This window comes from Lolium perenne, chromosome 1 (assembly GCF_019359855.2).
Source record: "Lolium perenne isolate Kyuss_39 chromosome 1, Kyuss_2.0, whole genome shotgun sequence".
In the NCBI taxonomy this organism is placed as follows: domain Eukaryota; kingdom Viridiplantae; phylum Streptophyta; class Magnoliopsida; order Poales; family Poaceae; genus Lolium; species Lolium perenne.
The window spans coordinates 155,934,511-155,955,735 of NC_067244.2; the positions used below are offsets into that span (position 1 = coordinate 155,934,511).

General features: G+C 44.7%; 1 long non-coding RNA gene across 2 annotated transcripts; it reads right to left on the reverse strand.

Annotated features, from left to right (window-relative positions):
* Window positions 1-8,974: 8,974 nt before the first annotated feature.
* Window positions 8,975-11,899, reverse strand: LOC139830667 (uncharacterized). Of its 2 annotated transcripts, XR_011743714.1 has the most exons (3): window positions 11,853-11,899; window positions 10,518-10,598; window positions 8,975-9,255 (listed from the first exon to the last, which is right to left on the reverse strand). It is a non-coding gene; the product is annotated as an uncharacterized lncRNA (long non-coding RNA). The 2 variants fall into 2 exon arrangements; XR_011743711.1 differs by having other exon boundaries at window positions 8,975-10,598.
* Between the last annotated feature and the right edge of the window lie 9,326 nt (window positions 11,900-21,225).

The window sequence follows — 21,225 nt, forward strand, 5'->3', positions numbered from 1 at the left end:
GCTGGCAAGTGGGTCCGCTATTGGTGCCCCGCAGTGGACACGTCTTCACTTATCCAGATCATCGTGGGACCCACAACTTGTCCACGTTAGCGCGCCGGACCCACAGCTTACCCAGGTGACTGTTGCAAAATGGGAGCCCGAGCCAGCCCCGCGCTCGTGCCGTGCCATTGCTCCCCCTTTCTTTCCCCGCGCCCGTGCCCGTGCCATTGCTTCCCCTTTCTTTCCCCGCGCCCCATTGTTCTTCTTTCTACGCCAGCGGCAGCCCTTCTCCGGCAGGCGGGTGATGTCTAGTTTCTCTTCGACCTCCCGTTCTTCATGGCCGCAGTATGGACCCGTGCCTTTGACAAGATGCCCTGACTGCCCACGCCAGGAGCCTCTGAAGCGGTCGATCTGTAAGACGGAAGAGAACGGCAACCGTGGATGTGAGTTCCTTGCATGCGAGAGCTTGCCATATAGAGAGGGGGATAAGGTTAGATCTCGCTCCAATTTCTCTGTTTTCTCTCGATTTTCTTGTTATTCACTCGAATTGGGATTTAGGGTTCACGTTGTTGTTTTCAGATCCTGAAGAAATGCAGGCATTTCGAGTGGATCGATGTGTACGTTCAGAGGCTTAAATTGCAGGAATCAATTGGCGCTATTTGGGAGCGCAATTTTGGAGGGGGGACTTGCTGTAGAGAATGCGGCGGAGAGAGGAGCCGTTCCGATTATGCCTAATGCTCCCAATGCAGGACTGGTGGAAGTGAAGGGAGAACTGAAGAAAATGAACAAGCAGTTAAGGCAGCTGATCGAGTTGAAGAAGCAAGCTAATCTGATGGCTGGTTGTTTTTTCTGTTGTATAATTGCGATCGGATACTTATCATTGCTCACCAGGCGCTAGAAGTTGTTACAAGGGATACCTTATTACAAATCCATTATTCAGTTACATGTACTTGTAGTTGTTTTCATAGTTAGTGTGTGCATTCACCGAAATTACCAACTATATTGGAATACTAAATAAAGTTGATAATTGTTAGAGGGGTGACAATAATGCATTCACCGAAATCCGCAAATATGTATGCCTCATGTTTATACCAAAATTATACCACTTTTGGGCCATTTCAAATTACCAAAACTATATCCCAAACTATATCCCCTAAAAGAAAAAGGAAAGCGAAAGATAGTTGATAATTGTTAGAAGGGTGACAATAATGCATCCACCGACAGAGAGAGAGAGAGAGAGGGGTGGCCACGAAGAGAGAGAGAGAGAGAGGGGTGGCCACGAAGAGACGGGGAGGGGTATACTGCCCGTTAGATCTACCCCGTTAGATCAGTTGATCAACGGTTCGTGTGTAAGCCCCAGGAGTAGGAAAACCTAGAGCGCGCAGGTAAGAGGGGTTTATGTGCATGAGGTCAATACAAAGGACCGTGAGGTCGCCTCGCATTCCCAAGCATATGGGTAGGCCAAGCAACAGCTCGACACGCCCATGCACACAACACCCACCTCAGAGGCTCACGATAGGCTTTCCAAGCCTGAGTGCTTCACCTTCCTGTGCACTTCACACATACACACACTGTGCACAGGATAAGAGGGTAGAATACAGCTTGAATATCACAACATGACTATGTACGACACAAAAGATGGAAATAAAGTTCATATATGGCAACGCTCTAATGAGCAAGATCCAAATGACACTCAGAGGACACATGTCCCAACATTACATCATACATAAGATAGCCAAATAGTCTGGGTACAGACAAGATCCAAATTGGACTAAGAGTCCTGAAGATAATCAAGCGGTATTTCCATAACCAACAAGCCACAGGCTGCTGCCTTAGGAACGATCCTGCTACGCAACGAAGTCGTCGTCCGTGAACTCGACAAAGTAGCCACCTGCGTACTGATCATCATTTGTCGTACCTGTTTGTCGAAAAGCGTGTTCCGGAAAAAGAGGAAGAAAAAAGAGGGTAAGTACCGTTGGCACGTACTTGCGAGACAAGACCAGCTATGCTTGCTGGTGGGAGGTGTAAACTTCGCCCGGCTATATGGTGGAGTTTAGCGGCAGCAAAGCACTAACCAATAGAGACACGCTACAACATCCGTCTAATAGAGAAGGTGAGAGAGCGCATAATCTAGCAGTTCTATACTCTTCAAACAAAACCCTGCCATTGCGATCCCCCTTAGCCAAGAGGTACTAACAAGGCACTCACACAGTTGACAATTTTATATCCATTCCATTATAATAGGGCTAACTTACTACGCAAGTAATTAGCAAGTTATTAGCGACAACTTTAGGTGTAAGTTGTTATATGATCAAGTTAAACAGCTCCAAGTCGTCCATAACCGCGGACACGGCTTATCGATAAGATTTAACCCTGCAGGGGTGCACCAATGTTACCATACACGCATGCTCGAACCCGCTTAATTACGGCGGAGTCTCACAACAAGACCGTTCCCAGATCTGCAAGAATGCCTAGGGGGGCCACCCAACTAAGCTACCCGTGACGAAGTTCGGCCGTACTCCGAGACGGACCCAGAGGTTGCTTAGGCGTCTAGGCGGGCACTAACGGCCAAGCACTAGATAAGTCGTCTAGCAATTATGCAGTGCAGTACAGAAATAAACCACCCGAAGGCAACATTAAGTAAACACCCGAAGGCAACAGTAATAAATATGCGTGCACCAAATAAAACCAAGGTTGTGGCCCCCCTTTTCAACAGACTTGAGAAAAGGTAATGGGTGATGGGGGGTCCGGATAAATCCTCCCACGTGTGGTTAGCGCGCTCAGTCTTAGAAACAGATAACAAGAACTCAGGTCCTAGGGGACATTAGCAAGTCAAAGTTCCGATGCTTTCGCAAAGGGGCTCACAGATGCCTCTGCATATTATATCCCTTAGCAATTTTAAGTTGTAGCAAAAGTTATCATCATCATTTTGAAAAGGTAGTGCATGTGTCAACATCCCATCAAGATATCCCAAACATTTCGAGATATCAACAGAAAACCCTAAACTCGCCTACGACTCGCAAAGCTGGCAAACAACAAACAATAGGTAGGGCGAGGAGGTGTATCTCGGAGATATAGGTAACAAGTGGATAGGACACGTGACACAACAGAATCGCAACATAAGGATAGCAATAGATCAAAAGAGCATGTAAATGTAAAATAGGTGAAGGGGTGGGCTCGCCTGTCGGATTAGAGGTAGAAGCACCGACACGATCCTCCAGGGGGAACTCGTACTCCTGCTCGTACTGCTCTGCGTCGGCGTCTACTCGAGAAGAACCAAATAGCACATACAAGGAAAGTATAGCACAAATCAATACAAGTGCATTGCGCAATATGATGCATGATGACATGGCAAGATGATTGGTGCAAGGCAAAATTAAGTGGGGTGCTCATAATTCACTTGAAATGATAAACACCCTCACATATAGTTTTTGTTCATGTTGCATATTTAATTTGGACAATTCAGAGATGATGCCAATGATGCATGAGGATGCAAGATATGAAGTCCTCTCACTTTTCTGATGAAAATGGATATATAATTTGCACAATTTGGAATTGTAGAATTGAAGATATGAATTATGCCATATTACCCAAATTAATTCAGATTTTAATTATGTCCAAATTTTATTTATCCAAAAACCAAATCAGAGTTCATATATGGATAGATCATGAAGAGCTGATCAAAATGGACATCTCATTTGTCAAAATTGGATTTGTATAAGTGCAAATATGAAACAATTTTGAAACCATCTGATTTGGAAAAGCTGAAACTGAATTTTTGAACACTAGAAACTGAAGGTTGACACTAGCGATTTCCTGTAGACGCGTTTTTGCACAGATTTTAAAGCGCTCGCCGCGACGAATCTGGGCCTAGTGAAACAAAGGAGCTTAAGAAAGATGGATGTGCCAAGATTCGAAAAAGACAGGAAGGGTTGGAAACGGTGCACGGTAACGCCGGAGAAGCTCGCCGGAAGTTGGGCCGACGAAACAGCAAAACTGAAACTGAAAACTGAAAACATAAACTGTTTTCTGGAGCCGATTTGAACGAAGGTGGCGTCGTGTGTGTTGCTCCGTTTTGGTTGATTAAAAAACTGAGATGAAGCCTGAGACGTTGTGCATCTATAGTTACAAAGAACTCGTGCTGGAGAGGCTTGTATCGCCGGGAAAAACGCCGGGAAGATGGTACCGCGACGTGGGCGAGAAACAGCGAAACTGAAAACAGATTCTGCACAGATGTTTGATCGAAGGTGGCGTCGTCTACAGGCAACGAAATTGAGTGATTCCAAAACGAAAGTTGTAGCCCTTCGTCTCAGCTTTCCAACGGTGTGAAGAAAGCAAGCTGGAGTGGCCTGTTCTGGCGGTGAGATGCGTCGAAAGATGGTGTCAGCGAGCAGAAACAAGACTGTGCGTTTTTCTACTCGATTTTCGTTTTGATCTCGTTTCTTCTTCTCAACTCGGACCAGATGAAGCAAGGAAAACAAGTAGGAAGGTCAGGCAGTGGCTGCTCACCCTGGAGGTGACGACGACGAGGAACAAACGGCAGAGGAGGTGCCGGAGACGAAGAAGAAAGGGAGGCCGGGGTAGATACGTAGGTTAGGTTAGCTTTTCCTATTTTCTTTATTTCTTTTTCTGTTTTCTTCTTTTATATTCTTTTCTCCCTTCAAATAATTTTCTGAAATATGAGAAGAGAAGAATTTGAAATTTGAAAGATGGAATTTGAATATCAGGAAAGCTCAACCTTATATACCAACTATGGTGGTTGAGATTAAAAGAAGAAAGGAAGACGAGTGGGTCATAGAGAAAAAAAAGAGAAGATAAGATATTTGGTAAATCTTAATGGCTCATCCATTTGAGAAGGTAGACTATCTCAAGATCATAAAACATGTGCATTGCAAAAATAGAGAGGAGAGGTAGGTTTATATCAACCATATAAGAATTTTGCATGACCTATTTGAAATATAGATCAAGTGGTGGAAGGTTTAGGCTTGAGCTTTTCTTGGAACATCACAAGAGTGAGGGGATGAACCAAGAGAGAGGAAGATGGAGAACAAGAAACAAACAAGAATAAAACCAAAACCAAATGCAATTTATAAAAGCCAAAGGTGGTGATATGCATGAATGCAACATGATGATATGATAACAATGCAAGAAAGGTAAAAATGACTAAGGTGTTACTCTTGGGATGTTACAAACGCCCCCCCTTGAAGGAATCGCGCCCCGAGATTCTCAGGAAGAAGAGAAAAACGACGGGTACTCGGAACGGAGTTGATCTTCCCGCTCCCAAGTTGCTTCTTTATCGGAATAGTGCGACCACTGCACTTTGAGGAACTTGACAGACTTGTTGCGAGTTCGACGTTCAGCTTCATCAAGAATCCGAACGGGATGCTCTTTGTAGGAGAGGTCTTCTTGGAGGTCAATGGACTCGTGATCAATTGCACGGGCCAGATCTTTGAAGCACTTCTTGAGCTGTGACACGTGGAAGACATCGTGCACTTTTGAGAGCTTCTCAGGGAGTTCAAGGAGGTAAGCGACTTCACCACGCTTTGCTAGAACTTTGAAAGGACCAATGTATCTTGGCGCCAGCTTGCCTTTGATACCGCAGCGATGAGTGCCCCTCATAGGAGTAACACGGAGGTAGGCTTGATCACCATGCTGATATAACATATCACAGTGCTTGCTATCATAATAGCTTTTCTGCCGAGATTGTGCTATCTTCAGATTGTCACGAATGATTCGCACCTTTTCTTCAGCCTCGTTGATGACATCGGGGCCAAAGATTTGCCTTTCACCAGTTTCAGACCAATTTAGAGGTGTTCTGCATTTGCGACCATAGAGAGCTTCGAAGGGTGCCATACCCAAACTGGCTTGATAGCTGTTGTTGTAAGAGAACTCAGCGAATGGAAGGCATTCTTCCCATTTCATGCCGAAGGAGATAACACATGCACGGAGCATGTCCTCGAGAATCTGATTGACTCTTTCGACTTGCCCACTTGTTTGCGGATGGTAAGCTGTGCTGAAGAGCAGATTAGTTCCCATAGCTTTCTGAAAGCTTGCCCAAAACTTGGAAGTGAAGATACTTCCGCGATCACAGCTTATTTCCAAGGGAACACCATGAAGAGAAACAATCTTTGCAGTGTAGAGCTCAGCCAACTGACTAGCAGATATTGTTTCTTTGACAGGAAGGAAGTGAGCAACCTTAAAAAGACGGTCGATCACCACGAAGATAGCATCATTGCCTTTTCGAGACTTTGGAAAACCAGTCACAAAGTCTATCTCAATCTTATCCCATTTCCACTCAGGAATTTTCTGGGGTTGGAGGACACCGGCAGGTCTCTGATGTTCTGCTTTGACACGGCGACAGACATCACATTCTGAGACATAGCGAGCAACATCCCTTTTCATCCTAGTCCACCAATAGGTAGACTTGATATCGAGATACATCTTTGTGCTGCCAGGATGGATAGAAAGAGGAGTGTCGTGAGCTTCTTTGAGAATGAGGTTTCTCAGGTCTGGATCATTCGGAACAACAAAACGACCTTGGAAGAAGAGAGTTCCTTGATCGTCGAGAGAGAAAGACTTGTACTTGGGCTTGTGCATATTCTCTTTGATGTTCTTGCTGCAAATATCTCGCAACTGTCCTTTTCGGATCTTATCTTCAAGAGTTTGCGTGATCACCAAGTTTGCAAGGTAGCCTTGGGGAACAAGCTCAAGATTCAATTTCCTGAATTCTTCATAAAGAGCAGGTTGACTTTCTTGAATCATGAGATTGTTGCAATAGGACTTGCGACTAAGGGCGTCAGCCATGACATTAGCTTTGCCTGGAGTGTAGCTGATAGACAGATCAAAGTCCTTGATGGTTTCCATCCATCTCGTTTGACGGAGGTTCAAGTTGGGTTGTGTGAAGATGTATTTGAGACTCTTGTGGTCGGTGAAGATCTCACATTTGTTGCCCAACAAGTATTGGCGCCATGTTATTAAAGCATGTAACACGGCTGCAAGCTCGAGATCATGTGTGGGATAGTTGAGTTCATGCTTTTTCAACTGACGAGAAGCATACGCCACAACTTGACGTTCTTGCATGAGGACATCACCTAGTCCATGAAGAGAGGCATCACAGAATATCTGGAAAGGTTTAGAAGTATCTGGAAGAACAAGGACAGGTGTGGAAGTGAGCTTCTGCTTGAGGAGGTCAAAGCTTTCTTGGCATTCAGGAGACCAAAGGAACTTCTTGTCTTTCTTCAGGAGATCGGTAAGAGGCTTAGCGATCTTGGAGAAATTTTCAACAAAGCGGCGGTAGTAACTTGCCAAACCGAGGAAACTTCTCACTTGCTTGACATTCTTCGGAGGAAGCCATTCAACGATCGCCTTGACGGTTTAGGATTGACAGCAATGCCTTTTCCCGAAATGACATGGCCAAGATAGACGACTTGAGGAAGCCAAAATTCACACTTGGAGAACTTGGCATAGAGACGGTGTTCACGAAGCTTCAGGAGGATGAGGCGAAGATGCTCTTCATGCTCCTCATTGGACTTGGAGTACACAACGATATCATCGAGATAGACTACCACAAACTTGTCGAGGTACTCCATGAAAATGTAGTTCATCAACTGAGAGAAAGTGGCAGGAGCATTAGTGAGGCCAAAGGACATGACGGTGTATTCGTAGAGACCATAACGAGTTTTGAAGGCTATCTTGGGTACATCCTCTTTGCGGATTTTGATTTGGTGATAACCACTTCTCAAATCCATCCTAGAGAACACAGTTGCACCCGCAAGCTGATCAAAGAGCTCATTGATGCGAGGAATAGGATATGTATTCTTGATCGTTTTCTCATTGAGAGGACGGTAGTCAACCACCAATCGATCAGTTTTATCCTTTTTCTTCACAAAGATGGTAGGACATCCCCATGGAGAAGTGTTTGGCTGAATGAAACCAAGTTTTTGCAACTCGTCAAGCTGCTTCTTGAGTTCAGCCAACTCATTGGGACCCATTTTGTATGGCCTCTTTGAGATAGGAGCTGTTCCAGGCTCTAGTTCAATGACGAACTCAACAGCCCTGTCAGGTGGCATACCTGGAAGTTCTTCAGGAAAGACATCAGGAAAGTCGCAAACCACCGGTATAGACTCAAGCTCTGGAAGAGAACTAGGATTCAAAGCAAAGAGCTGAACGGAAGGTGTTTGAGAAGGTGTATAGATCAAGGATCCTGATGAAGCTGAAACAGAACTTTTGCTGAACTTGAGATCTCCGTGGAACAGAAAGAGGGGTGGGAGGGCGGGAAACAAAACCTTCGGACGAGGCACGTAGGTGGGTTGCGCCGGAACAACAGATGAACCAAGATAGCAACGAAACAACGAAAGAACATGTTAGCATGAAAATACTAACAATTGCAAAGGAAGAGATTATATGTGGAAATTGACAAAGGATGATAACGAAGCAACCATAGTACAGAAAATTTTCAAAACATTTTTCCCTATGGCACTATGGTTTCCCACAAACACGTCCAAGCCTAGATGAAACAAGATAAGAATAGAGTAAAACCGTTGCACGTCCTTACCAGAGGGAGGGTGGGTGGGGTAAGAAATAAAAGCAGAATTCCTACTCTCGCGCACAATTTTTCCTATGTAGCTACTAAAGTATGAGTTTCTAGACACAACTTCGTCCGCTGCAAAGGGGATCCTAAAGGCAGTCCTGTTCTGATACCAAGTCTGTAAGCCCCAGGAGTAGGAAAACCTAGAGCGTGCAGGTAAGAGGGGTTTATGTGCACGAGGTCACTACAAAGGACCGTGAGGTCGCCTCGCATTCCCAAGCATATGGGTAGGCCAAGTAACAGCTCGACACGCCCATGCACACAACACCCACCTCAGAGGCTCACGATAGGCTTTCCAAGCCTGAGTGCTTCACCTTCCTGTGCACTTCACACATACACACACTGTGCACAGGATACGAGGGTAGAATACAGCTTGAATATCACAACATGACTATGTACGACACAAAAGATGGAAATAAAGTTCATATATAGCAACGCTCTAATGAGCAAGATCCAAATGACACTCAGAGGACACATGTCCCAACATTACATCATACATAAGATAGCCAAATAGTCTGGGTACAGACAAGATCCAAATTGGACTAAGAGTCCTGAAGATAATCAAGCGGTGTTTCCATAACCAACAAGCCACAGGCTGCTGCCTTAGGAACGATCCTGCTACGCAACAAAGTCGTCATCCGTGAACTCGACAAAGTAGCCACCTGCGTACTGATCATCATCTGTCGTACCTGTTTGTCGAAAAGCGTGTTCCGGAAAAAGAGGAAGAAAAACGAGGGTAAGTACCGTTGGCACGTACTTGCGAGACAAGACCAGCTATGCTTGCTGGTGGGCGGTGTAAACTTCGCCCGGCTATATGGTGGAGTTTAGCGGCAGCAAAGCACTAACCAATAGAGACACGCTACAACATCCGTCTAATAGAGAAGGTGAGAGAGTGCATAATCTAGCAGTTCTATACTCTTCAAACAAAACCCTGCCATTGCGATCCCCCTTAGCCAAGAGGTACTAACAAGGCACTCACACAGTTGACAATTTTATATCCATTCCATTATAATAGGGCTAACTTACTACGCAAGTAATTAGCAAGTTATTAGCGACAACTTTAGGTGTAAGTTGTTCTATGATCGAGTTAAACAGCTCCAAGTCGTCCATAACCGCGGACACGGCTTATCGATAAGATTTAACCCTGCAGGGGTGCACCAATGTTACCATACACGCATGCTCGAACCCGCTTAATTACGGCGGAGTCTCACAACAAGACCGTTCCCAGATCTGCAAGAATGCCTAGGGGGGCCACCCAACTAAGCTACCCGTGACGAAGTTCGGCCGTACTCCGAGACGGACCCAGAGGTTGCGTAGGCGTCTAGGCGGGCACTAACGGCCAAGCACTAGATAAGTCGTCTAGCAATTATGCAGTGCAGTACAGAAATAAACCACCCGAAGGCAACAGGAAGTAAACACCCGAAGGCAACAGTAATAAATATGCGTGCACCAAATAAAACCAATGTTGTGGCCCCCTTTTCAACAGACTTGAGAAAAGGTAATGGGTGATGGGGGGTCCCGATAAATCCTCCCACGTGTGGTTAGCGCGCTCAGTCTTAGAAACAGATAACAAGAACTCAGGTCCTAGGGGACATTAGCAAGTCAAAGTTCCGATGCTTTAGCAAAGGGGCTCACAGATGCCTCTGCATATTATATCCCTTAGCAATTTTAAGTTGTAGCAAAAGTTATCATCATCATTTTGAAAAGGTAGTGCATGTGTCAACATCCCATCAAGATATCCCGAACATTTCGAGATATCAACAGAAAACCCTAAACTCGCCTACGACTCGCAAAGCTGGCAAACAACAAACAATAGGTAGGGCGAGGAGGTGTATCTCGGAGATATAGGTAACAGGTGGATAGGACACGTGACACAACAGAATCGCAACATAAGGATAGCAATAGATCAAAAGAGCATGTAAATGTAAAATAGGTGAAGGGGTGGGCTCGCCTGTCGGATCAGAGGTAGAAGCACCGACACGATCCTCCAGGGGGAACTCGTACTCCTGCTCGTACTGCTCTGCGTCGGCGTCTACTCGAGAAGAATCAAATAGCACATACAAGGAAAGTATAGCACAAATCAATACAAGTGGAATGCGCAATATGATGCATGATGACATGGCAAGATGATTGGTGCAAAGCAAAATTAAATGGGGTGCTCATAATTCACTTGAAATGATAAACACCCTCACATATAGTTTTTGTTCATGTTGCATATTTAATTTGGAAAATTCAGAGATGATGCCAATGATGCATGAGGATGCAAGATATGAAGTCCTCTCACTTTTCTGATGAAAATGGATATATAATTTGCACAATTTGGAATTGTAGAATTGAAGATATGAGTTATGCCATATTACTTAAATTAATTCAGATTTTAATTATGTCCCAATTTAATTTATCCAAAAACCAAATCAGAGTTCATATATGGATAGATCATGAAGAGCTGATCAAAATGGACATCTCATTTGTCAAAATTGGATTTGTAGAAGTGCAAATATGAAACAATTTTGAAACCATCTGATTTGGAAAAGCTGAAACTGAATTTTTGAACACTAGAAACTGAAGGTTGACACTAGCGATTTCCTGTAGACGCGTTTTTGCACAGATTTTTAAGCGCTCGCCGCGACGAATCTGGGCACCTATTTTAGTGAAACAAAGGAGCTTAAGAAAGATGGATATGCCAAGATTCGAAAAAGACAGGAAGGGTTGGAAACGGTGCACGGTAACGCCGGAGAAGCTCGCCGGAAGTTGGGCCGACGAAACAGCAAAACTGAAACTGAAAACTGAAAACATAAACTGTTTTCTGGAGCCGACTTTGAACGAAGGTGGCGTCGTGTGTGTTGCTCCGTTTTGGTTGATTCGAAAACTGAGATGAAGCCTGAGACGTTGTGCATCTATAGTTACAAAGAACTCGTGCTGGAGAGGCTTGTATCGCCGGGAAAAACGCCGGGAAGATGGTACCGCAACGTGGGCGAGAAACAGCGAAACTGAAAACAGATTCTGCACAGATGTTTGATCGAAGGTGGCGTCGTCTACAGGCAAGGAAATTGAGTGATTCCAAAACAAAAGTTGTAGCCCTTCGTCTCAGCTTTCCAACGGTGTGAAGAAAGCAAGCTGGAGTGGCATGTGCTGGCGGTGAGATGCGTCGAAAGATGGTGTCAGCGAGCAGAAACAAGACTGGGCGTTTTTCTACTCGATTTTCGTTTTGATCTCGTTTCTTCTCAACTCGGACCAGATGAAGCAAGGAAAACAAGTAGGAAGGTCAGGGCATGCGGCTGCTCACCCTGGAGGTGTCGACGACGAGGAACAAACGGCAGAGGAGGTGCCGGAGACGAAGAAGAAAGGGAGGCCGGGGTAGATACGTAGGTTAGGTTAGCTTTTCCTATTTTCTTTTTATCTTTTTCTGTTTTCTGCTTTTATATTCTTTTCTCCCTTCAAATAATTTTCTGAAATATGAGAAGAGAAGAATTTGAAATTTGAAAGATGGAATTTGAATATCAGGAAAGCTCAACCTTATATACCAACTATGGTGGTTGAGATTAAAAGAAGAAAGGAAGACGAGTGGGTCATAGAGAAAAAAAAAGAGAAGATAAGATATTTGGTAAATCTTAATGGCTCATCCATTTGAGAAGGTAGACCATCTCAAGATCATAAAACATGTGCATTGCAAAAATAGGGAGGAGAGGTAGGTTTATATCAACCATATAAGAATTTTGCAGGACCTATTTGAAATATAGATCAAGTGGTGGAAGGTTTAGGCTTGAGCTTTTCTTGGAACATCACAAGAGTGAGGGGATGAACCAAGAGAGAGGAAGAAGGAGAACAAGAAACAAACAAGAATAAAACCAAAACCAAATGCAATTTATAAAAGCCAAAGGTGGTGATATGCATGAATGCAACATGATGATATGATAACAATGCAAGAAAGGTAAAAATGACTAAGGTGTTACTCTTGGGATGTTACAAACGCCCCCCCTTGAAGGAATCGCGCCCCGAGATTCTCAGGAAGAAGAGAAAAACGACGGGTACTCGGAACGGAGTTGATCTTCCCGCTCCCAAGTTGCTTCTTTATCGGAATGGTGCGACCACTGCACCTTGAGGAACTTGACAGACTTGTTGCGAGTTCGACGTTCAGCTTCATCAAGAATCCGAACGGGATGCTCTTTGTAGGAGAGGTCTTCTTGGAGGTCAATGGACTCGTGATCAACTGCACGGCCCGGATCTTTGAAGCACTTCTTGAGCTGTGACACGTGGAAGACATCGTGCACTTTTGAGAGCTTCTCAGGGAGTTCAAGGAGGTAAGCGACTTCACCACGCTTTGCTAGAACTTTGAAAGGACCAATGTATCTTGGCGCCAGCTTGCCTTTGATACCGAAGCGATGAGTGCCCCTCATAGGAGTAACACGGAGGTAGGCTTGATCACCATGCTGATATAACATATCACAGTGCTTGCTATCATAATAGCTTTTCTGCCGAGATTGTGCTATCTTCAGATTGTCACGAATGATTCGCACCTTTTCTTCAGCCTCGTTGATGACATCGGGGCCAAAGATTTGCCTTTCACCAGTTTCAGACCAGTTCAGAGGTGTTCTGCATTTGCGACCATAGAGAGCTTCGAAGGGTGCCATGCCCAAACTGGCTTGATAGCTGTTGTTGTAAGAGAACTCAGCGAATGGAAGGCATTCTTCCCATTTCATGCCGAAGGAGATAACACAGGCACGGAGCATGTCCTCGAGAATCTGATTGACTCTTTCGACTTGCCCACTTGTTTGCGGATGGTAAGCTGTGCTGAAGAGCAGATTAGTTCCCATAGCTTTCTGAAAGCTTGCCCAAAACTTGGAAGTGAAGATACTTCCGCGATCAGAGCTTATTTCCAAGGGAACACCATGAAGAGAAACAATCTTTGCAGTGTAGAGCTCAGCCAACTGACTAGCAGATATTGTTTCTTTGACAGGAAGGAAGTGAGCAACCTTAGAAAGACGGTCGATCACCACGAAGATAGCATCATTGCCTTTTCGAGACTTTGGAAAACTAGTCACAAAGTCCATCTCAATCTTATCCCATTTCCACTCAGGAATTTTCTGGGGTTGGAGGACACCGGCAGGTCTCTGATGTTCTGCTTTGACACGGCGACAGACATCACATTCTGAGACATAGCGAGCAACATCCCTTTTCATCCTAGTCCACCAATAGGTAGACTTGATATCGAGATACATCTTTGTGCTGCCAGGATGGATAGAAAGAGGAGTGTCGTGAGCTTCTTTGAGAATGAGGTTTCTCAGGTCTGGATCATTCGGAACAACAAAACGACCTTGGAAGAAGAGAGTTCCTTGATCATCGAGAGAGAAAGACTTGTACTTGGGCTTGTGCATATTCTCTTTGATGTTCTTGCTGCAAATATCTTGCAGCTGTCCTTTTCGGATCTTATCTTCAAGAGTTTGCGTGATCACCAAGTTTGCAAGGTAGCCTTGGGGAACAAGCTCAAGATTCAATTTCCTGAATTCTTCATAAAGAGCAGGTTGACTTTCTTGAATCATGAGATTGTTGCAATAGGACTTGCGACTAAGGGCGTCAGCCATGACATTAGCTTTGCCTGGAGTGTAGCTGATAGACAGATCAAAGTCCTTGATGGTTTCCATCCATCTCGTTTGACGGAGGTTCAAGTTGGGTTGTGTGAAGATGTATTTGAGACTCTTGTGGTCGGTGAAGATCTCACATTTGTTGCCCAACAAGTATTGGCGCCATGTTATTAAAGCATGTAACACGGCTGCAAGCTCGAGATCATGTGTGGGATAGTTGAGTTCATGCTTTTTCAACTGACGAGAAGCATACGCCACAACTTGACGTTCTTGCATGAGGACATCACCTAGTCCATGAAGAGAGGCATCACAGAATATCTGGAAAGGTTTAGAAGTATCTGGAAGAACAAGGACAGGTGTGGAAGTGAGCTTCTGCTTGAGGAGGTCAAAGCTTTCTTGGCATTCAGGAGACCAAAGGAACTTCTTGTCTTTCTTCAGGAGATCGGTAAGAGGCTTAGCGATCTTGGAGAAATTTTCAACAAAGCGGCGGCAGTAACTTGCCAAACCGAGGAAACTTCTCACTTGCTTGACATTCTTCGGAGGAAGCCATTCAACGATCGCCTTGACGGTTTAGGATTGACAGCAATGCCTTTTCCCGAAATGACATGGCCAAGATAGACGACTTGAGGAAGCCAAAATTCACACTTGGAGAACTTGGCATAGAGACGGTGTTCACGAAGCTTCAGGAGGATGAGGCGAAGATGCTCTTCATGCTCCTCATTGGACTTGGAGTACACAACGATATCATCGAGATAGACTACCACAAACTTGTCGAGGTACTCCATGAAAATGTAGTTCATCAACCGAGAGAAAGTGGCAGGAGCATTAGTGAGGCCAAAGGACATGACGGTGTATTCGTAGAGACCATAACGAGTTTTGAAGGCTATCTTGGGTACATCCTCTTTGCAGATTTTGATTTGGTGATAACCACTTCTCAAATCCATCCTAGAGAACACAGTTGCACCCGCAAGCTGATCAAAGAGCTCATTGATGCGAGGAATAGGATATGTATTCTTGATCGTTTTCTCATTGAGAGGACGGTAGTCAACCACCAATCGATCAGTTTTATCCTTTTTCTTCACAAAGATGGTAGGACATCCCCATGGAGAAGTGTTTGGCTGAATGAAACCAAGTTTTTGCAACTCGTCAAGCTGCTTCTTGAGTTCAGCCAACTCATTGGGACCCATTTTGTATGGCCTCTTTGAGATAGGAGCTGTTCCAGGCTCTAGTTCAATGACGAACTCAACAGCCATGTCAGGTGGCATACCTGGAAGTTCTTCAGGAAAGACATCCGGAAAGTCGCAAACCACCGGTATAGACTCAAGCTCTGGAAGAGAACTAGGATTCAAAGCAAAGAGCTGAACGGAAGGTGTTTGAGAAGGTGTATAGATCAAGGATCCTGATGAAGCTGAAACAGAACTTTTGCTGAACTTGAGATCTCCGTGGAACAGAAAGAGGGGTGGGAGGGCGGGAAACAAAACCTTCGGACGAGGCACGTAGGTGGGTTGCGCCGGAACAACAGATGAACCAAGATAGCAACGAAACAACGAAAGAACATGTTAGCATGAAAATACTAACAATTGCAAAGGAAGAGATTATATGTGGAAATTGACAAAGGATGATAACGAAGCAACCATAGTACAGAAAATTTTCAAAACATTTTTCCCTATGGCACTATGGTTTCCCACAAACACGTCCAAGCCTAGATGAAACAAGATAAGAATAGAGTAAAACCGTTGCACGTCCTTACCAGAGGGAGGGTGGGTGGGGTAAGAAATAAAAGCAGAATTCCTACTCTCGCGCACAATTTTTCCTATGTAGCTACTAAAGTATGAGTTTCTAGACACAACTTCGTCCGCTGCAAAGGGGATCCTAAAGGCAGTCCTGTTCTGATACCAAGTCTGTAAGCCCCAGGAGTAGGAAAACCTAGAGCGCGCAAGTAAGAGGGGTTTATGTGCACGAGGTCACTACAAAGGACCGTGAGGTCGCCTCGCATTCCCAAGCATATGGGTAGGCCAAGCAACAGCTCGACACGCCCATGCACACAACACCCACCTCAGAGGCTCACGATAGGCTTTCCAAGCCTGAGTGCTTCACCTTCCTGTGCACTTCACACATACACACACTGTGCACAGGATACGAGGATAGAATACAGCTTGAATATCACAACATGACTATGTACGACACAAAAGATGGAAATAAAGTTCATATATAGCAACGCTCTAATAACAAGATCCAAATGACACTCAGAGGACACATGTCCCAACATTACATCATACATAAGATAGCCAAATAGTCTGGGTACAGACAAGATCCAAATTGGACTAAGAGTCCTGAAGATAATCAAGCGGTGTTTCCATAACCAACAAGCCACAGGCTGCTGCCTTAGGAACGATCCTGCTACTCAACAAAGTCGTCGTCCGTCGACAAAGTAGCCACCTGCGTACTGATCATCATTTGTCGTACATGTTTGTCGAAAAGCGTGTTCCGGAAAAAGAGGAAGAAAAACGAGGGTAAGTACCGTTGGCACGTACTTGCGAGACAAGACCAGCTATGCTTGCTGGCGGGCGGTGTAAACTTCACCCGGCTATATGGTGGAGTTTAGCGGCAGCAAAGCACTAACCAATAGAGACACGCTACAACATCCGTCTAATAGAGAAGGTGAGAGAGTGCATAATCTAGCAGTTCTATACTCTTCAAACAAAACCCTGCCATTGCGATCCCCCTTAGCCAAGAGGTACTAACAAGGCACTCACACAGTTGACAATTTTATATCCATTCCATTATAATAGGGCTAACTTACTACGCAAGTAATTAGCAAGTTATTAGCGACAACTTTAGGTGTAAGTTGTTCTATGATCGAGTTAAACAGCTCCAAGTCGTCCATAACCGCGGACACGGCTTATCGATAAGATTTAACCCTGCAGGGGTGCACCAATGTTACCATACATGCATGCTCGAACCCGCTTAATTACGGCGGAGTCTCACAACAAGACCATTCCCAGATCTGCAAGAATGCCTAGGGGGGCCACCCAACTAAGCTACCCGTGACGAAGTTCGGCCGTACTCCGAGACGGACCCAGAGGTTGCGTAGGCGTCTAGGCGGGCACTAACTGTAGGATAACGTTGCATAGAAAACAAAAAATTTCCTACCGCGAACACGCAATCCAAGCCAAGATGCAATCTAGAAGACGGTAGCAACGAGGGGGTATCGAGTCTCACCCTTGAAGAGATTCCAAAGCCTACAAGAGGAGGCTCTTGTTGCTGCGGTAGACGATCACTTGCCGCTTGCAAAAGCGCGTAGAAGATCTTAATCACGATCGGTTCCGGCGCCACGAACGGGCAGCACCTCCATACTCGGTCACACGTTCGGTTGTTGATGAAGACGACGTCCACCTCCCCGTTCCAGCGGGCAGCGGAAGTAGTAGCTCCTCTTGAATCCGACAGCACGACGGCGTGGTGTCGGTGGCGGTGTAGAAGTCCGGCGGAGCTTCGCTAAGCTACGCGGGCAATATGGAGTGGAGGAGCAAAGCTAGGGTTTGGGAGGGGGTGGCCGGCCACTCAAGGGGGGCGGCCAGCTTATGGTCTTGGGGTGGCTGGCCCCCTCCCTTGGCTCCTCATTATATAGGTGGATCCCAAGTGTTGGTGTCCAAGTCTTCGAATAAGACCCGAAACCAAAACCTTCCATAGGAGGGGGGAAACCTAGCCCAACTAGGACTCCCACCCAAAGGTGGGATTCCCACCTCCCATGTGGGGGGTGGCCGGCCCCCTATGGTGGAGTCCACTTGGGACTCCACCCCATCTAGGGCTGGCCGGCCATGGTAGTGGAGTCCCATGTGGACTCCACCTTCCTTGGTGGTTTCTTCCGGACTTTTCTAGAACCTTCTAGAACCTTCCATAGAACCTTCCGCGACATTTTATTTCACATAAAATGACATCCTATATATGAATCTTATTCTCCGGACCATTCCGGAACTCCTCGTGATGTCCGGGATCTCATCCGGGACTCCGAACAAATATTCAAACTCCATTCCATAATTCAAGTGCTACCATTTCAACATCCAACTTTAAGTGTGTCACCCTACGGTTCGAGAACTATGCGGACATGGTTGAGTACTCACTACGACCAATAACCAATAGCGGGATCTGGAGATCCATAATGGCTCCCACATATTCAACGATGACTTTAGTGATCGAATGAACCATTCACATACATTACCAATTCCCTTTGTCTCGCGATATTTTACTTGTCCGAGGTTTGATCTTCGGTATCACTCTATACCTTGTTCAACCTCGTCTCGACAAGTACTCTTTACTAGTACCTTGTTATGTGGTCTCTTATGAACAATTTCATATGCTTGCAAGACATAAGACAAAATTCCACCGATAGGGCCCAGATAATATCTATCCGTCATCGGGATGGACAAATCCCACTGTTGATCCATATGCCTCAACTCATACTTTCCGGATACTTAATCCCACCTTTATAGCCACCCATTTACGCAGTGGTGTTTGGTGTAATCAAAGTACCTTTCCGGTATAAGTGATTTACATGATCTCATGGTCATAAGGACTAGGTAACTATGTATCAAAAGCTTATAGCAAATAACTTAATGACGAGATCTTATGCTACGCTTAATTGGGTGTGTCCATTATATCATTCACACAATGACATAACCTTGTTATTAATAACATCCAATGTTCATGATTATGAAACTAATCATCCATTAATCAACAAGCTAGTTTAAGAGGCATACTAGGGACTTCTTGTTTGTCTACATATCACACATGTACTAATGTTTCGGTTAATACAATTCTAGCATGATATATAAACATTTATCATAAACATAAAGATATAAATAATAACCACTTTATTATTGCCTCTAGGGCATATCTCCTTGCCTCCCACTTGCACTAGAGTCAATAATCTAGATTACATTGTAATATACCTAACACCCATGGCATTCTGGTGTTGGTCATGCTTTGCCCTAGGGAGAGCTTTAGTCAACGGATCTGCTACATTCAGATCAGTGTGTACTTTGCAAATCTTTACTTCTCCATCTTCGATGTACTCGCGAATCGAGTGGTAACGCAGCTTGATATGCTTCAGCCTCTTGTGTGACCTTGGCTCTTGTGCATTGGCGATGGCACCCATGTTATCACAGTAAATGATTAATGGGTCCAATGCACTAGGAACCACACCGAGCTCTACAATGAACCTCTTCATCCATACCGCTTCGATGAAGCCTCCGAAGCCGCTTATGTACTCTGATTCCGTTGAAGACTTCGCCACCGTGCCTTGCTTCGAGCTTGCCCCGACTTACTGCAGCACCATTCAATATAAACACGTACCCAGATTGTGACTTAGAGTCATCGGGATCAGGTGTTCCAACTTGCATCGGTGTAACCGTTTACAACGAGCTCTTGGTCACCTCCATAACAAAGAAACATATCCTTAGTTCTTTTCAAGTACTTCGGGATATTCTTGACCGCTGTCCAGTGTTCCATTCCTGGATCACTTTGATATCTGCTAGTCAAACTAACAGCATGTGCTATATCCGGTCTAGTACATAGCATGGCATACATGATAGATCCTACTGCCGAGGCATAGGGGATATTACTCATCCTTTCTCTTTCTTCTGCCGTAGCCGGTCCTTGAGTTTTACTCAATTCCTTGCCAGGGAACAGAGGTAAGAACCCTTTCTTACTTTCGTCCATTCTAAACTTCTTTAGAATCTTGTCCAGATATGTACTCTGTGATAGCCCTATTAGGCGTCTTGATCTATCTCTATAAATCTTGATGCCTAATATATATGATGCTTCACCAAGGTCTTTCATTGAAAAACTATTATTCAAATAACCCTTAACACTGCTTAATAGTTCTATATCATTCCCGATCAATAATATGTCATCTACATATAATATCAGAATGCTACTGAGCTCCCACTCACTTTCTTGTAAATACAGGCCTCTCCATGACCTTTGTATAAACCCGAAGTCTTTGATCACTTTATCAAAGCGTCGGTGCCAACTTCTCGCTGCTTGCTTCAGTCCATAGATTGAACGCTGAAGTTTGCATACTTTGTCGACATTTTTAGGATCGACAAAACCTTTGGGTTGTACCATATACAACTCTTCCTCAATGTCTCCATTAAGGAACGCCGTTTTGACATCCATCTCGCCAAATCTCATAATCGAAAAATGCAGCTATTGCTAACAAAATCCTTACAGATTTTAGCTTCGCTACAGGTGAGAAAGTCTCATCGTAGTCAACTCCTTGAATTTGTCGGAAACCCTTTGCGACAAGTCGAGCTTTATAGACAGTAATATTACCATCGACATCTGTTTTTCTCTTGAAGATCCATTTATTCTCGACAGCCTTTCGGCTATCAGGTAAGTCTACCAAAGTCCATACTTTGTTATCATACATGGATCCCATTTCGGATTTCATGGCTTCTTGCCATTTGTTGGAATCTTGGCTCATCATCGCTTCTTCATACGTCGCAGGGTCCTCATCATTGTTATCTACAATCATGACATTTAGACAAGGATCATACCAATCAGGAGTGGCACGTTCCCTTGTCGATCTGCGAGGTTCAGTAGTTTCCTCGTTCGAAGTTTCATGATCATTATCATTAGCTTCCTTTGTTGCCGGTGTAGGCGGTACAGGTACAACTTCCGATCTGCGCTACTCGATCAACGAGTATAGATTCATCAATCTCATCGAGTTCTACTTTTCTTCCAGTCACTTCTTTAGTGAGAAATTCTTTCTCAAGAAAGGTTCCGTTCTTAGCAACAAAGATTTTGCCTTCGGATCTGTGATAGAAAGTGTACCCTATAGTTTCCTTAGGGTATCCTATGAAGACGCATTTCTCCGCTTTGGGTTCTAGCTTGTCCGGTTGTAACTTCTTTACATAGGCTTCGCAACCCCAAACTTTCAGGAACGACAGCTTAGGTTTCTTATTAAACCATAATTCATACGGTGTCGTTTCTACGGATTTTGATGGTGCTCTATTTAAAGTGAATGCGGCTGTCTCTAATGCATAACTCCAAAATGATAACGGCAAATCATTAAGA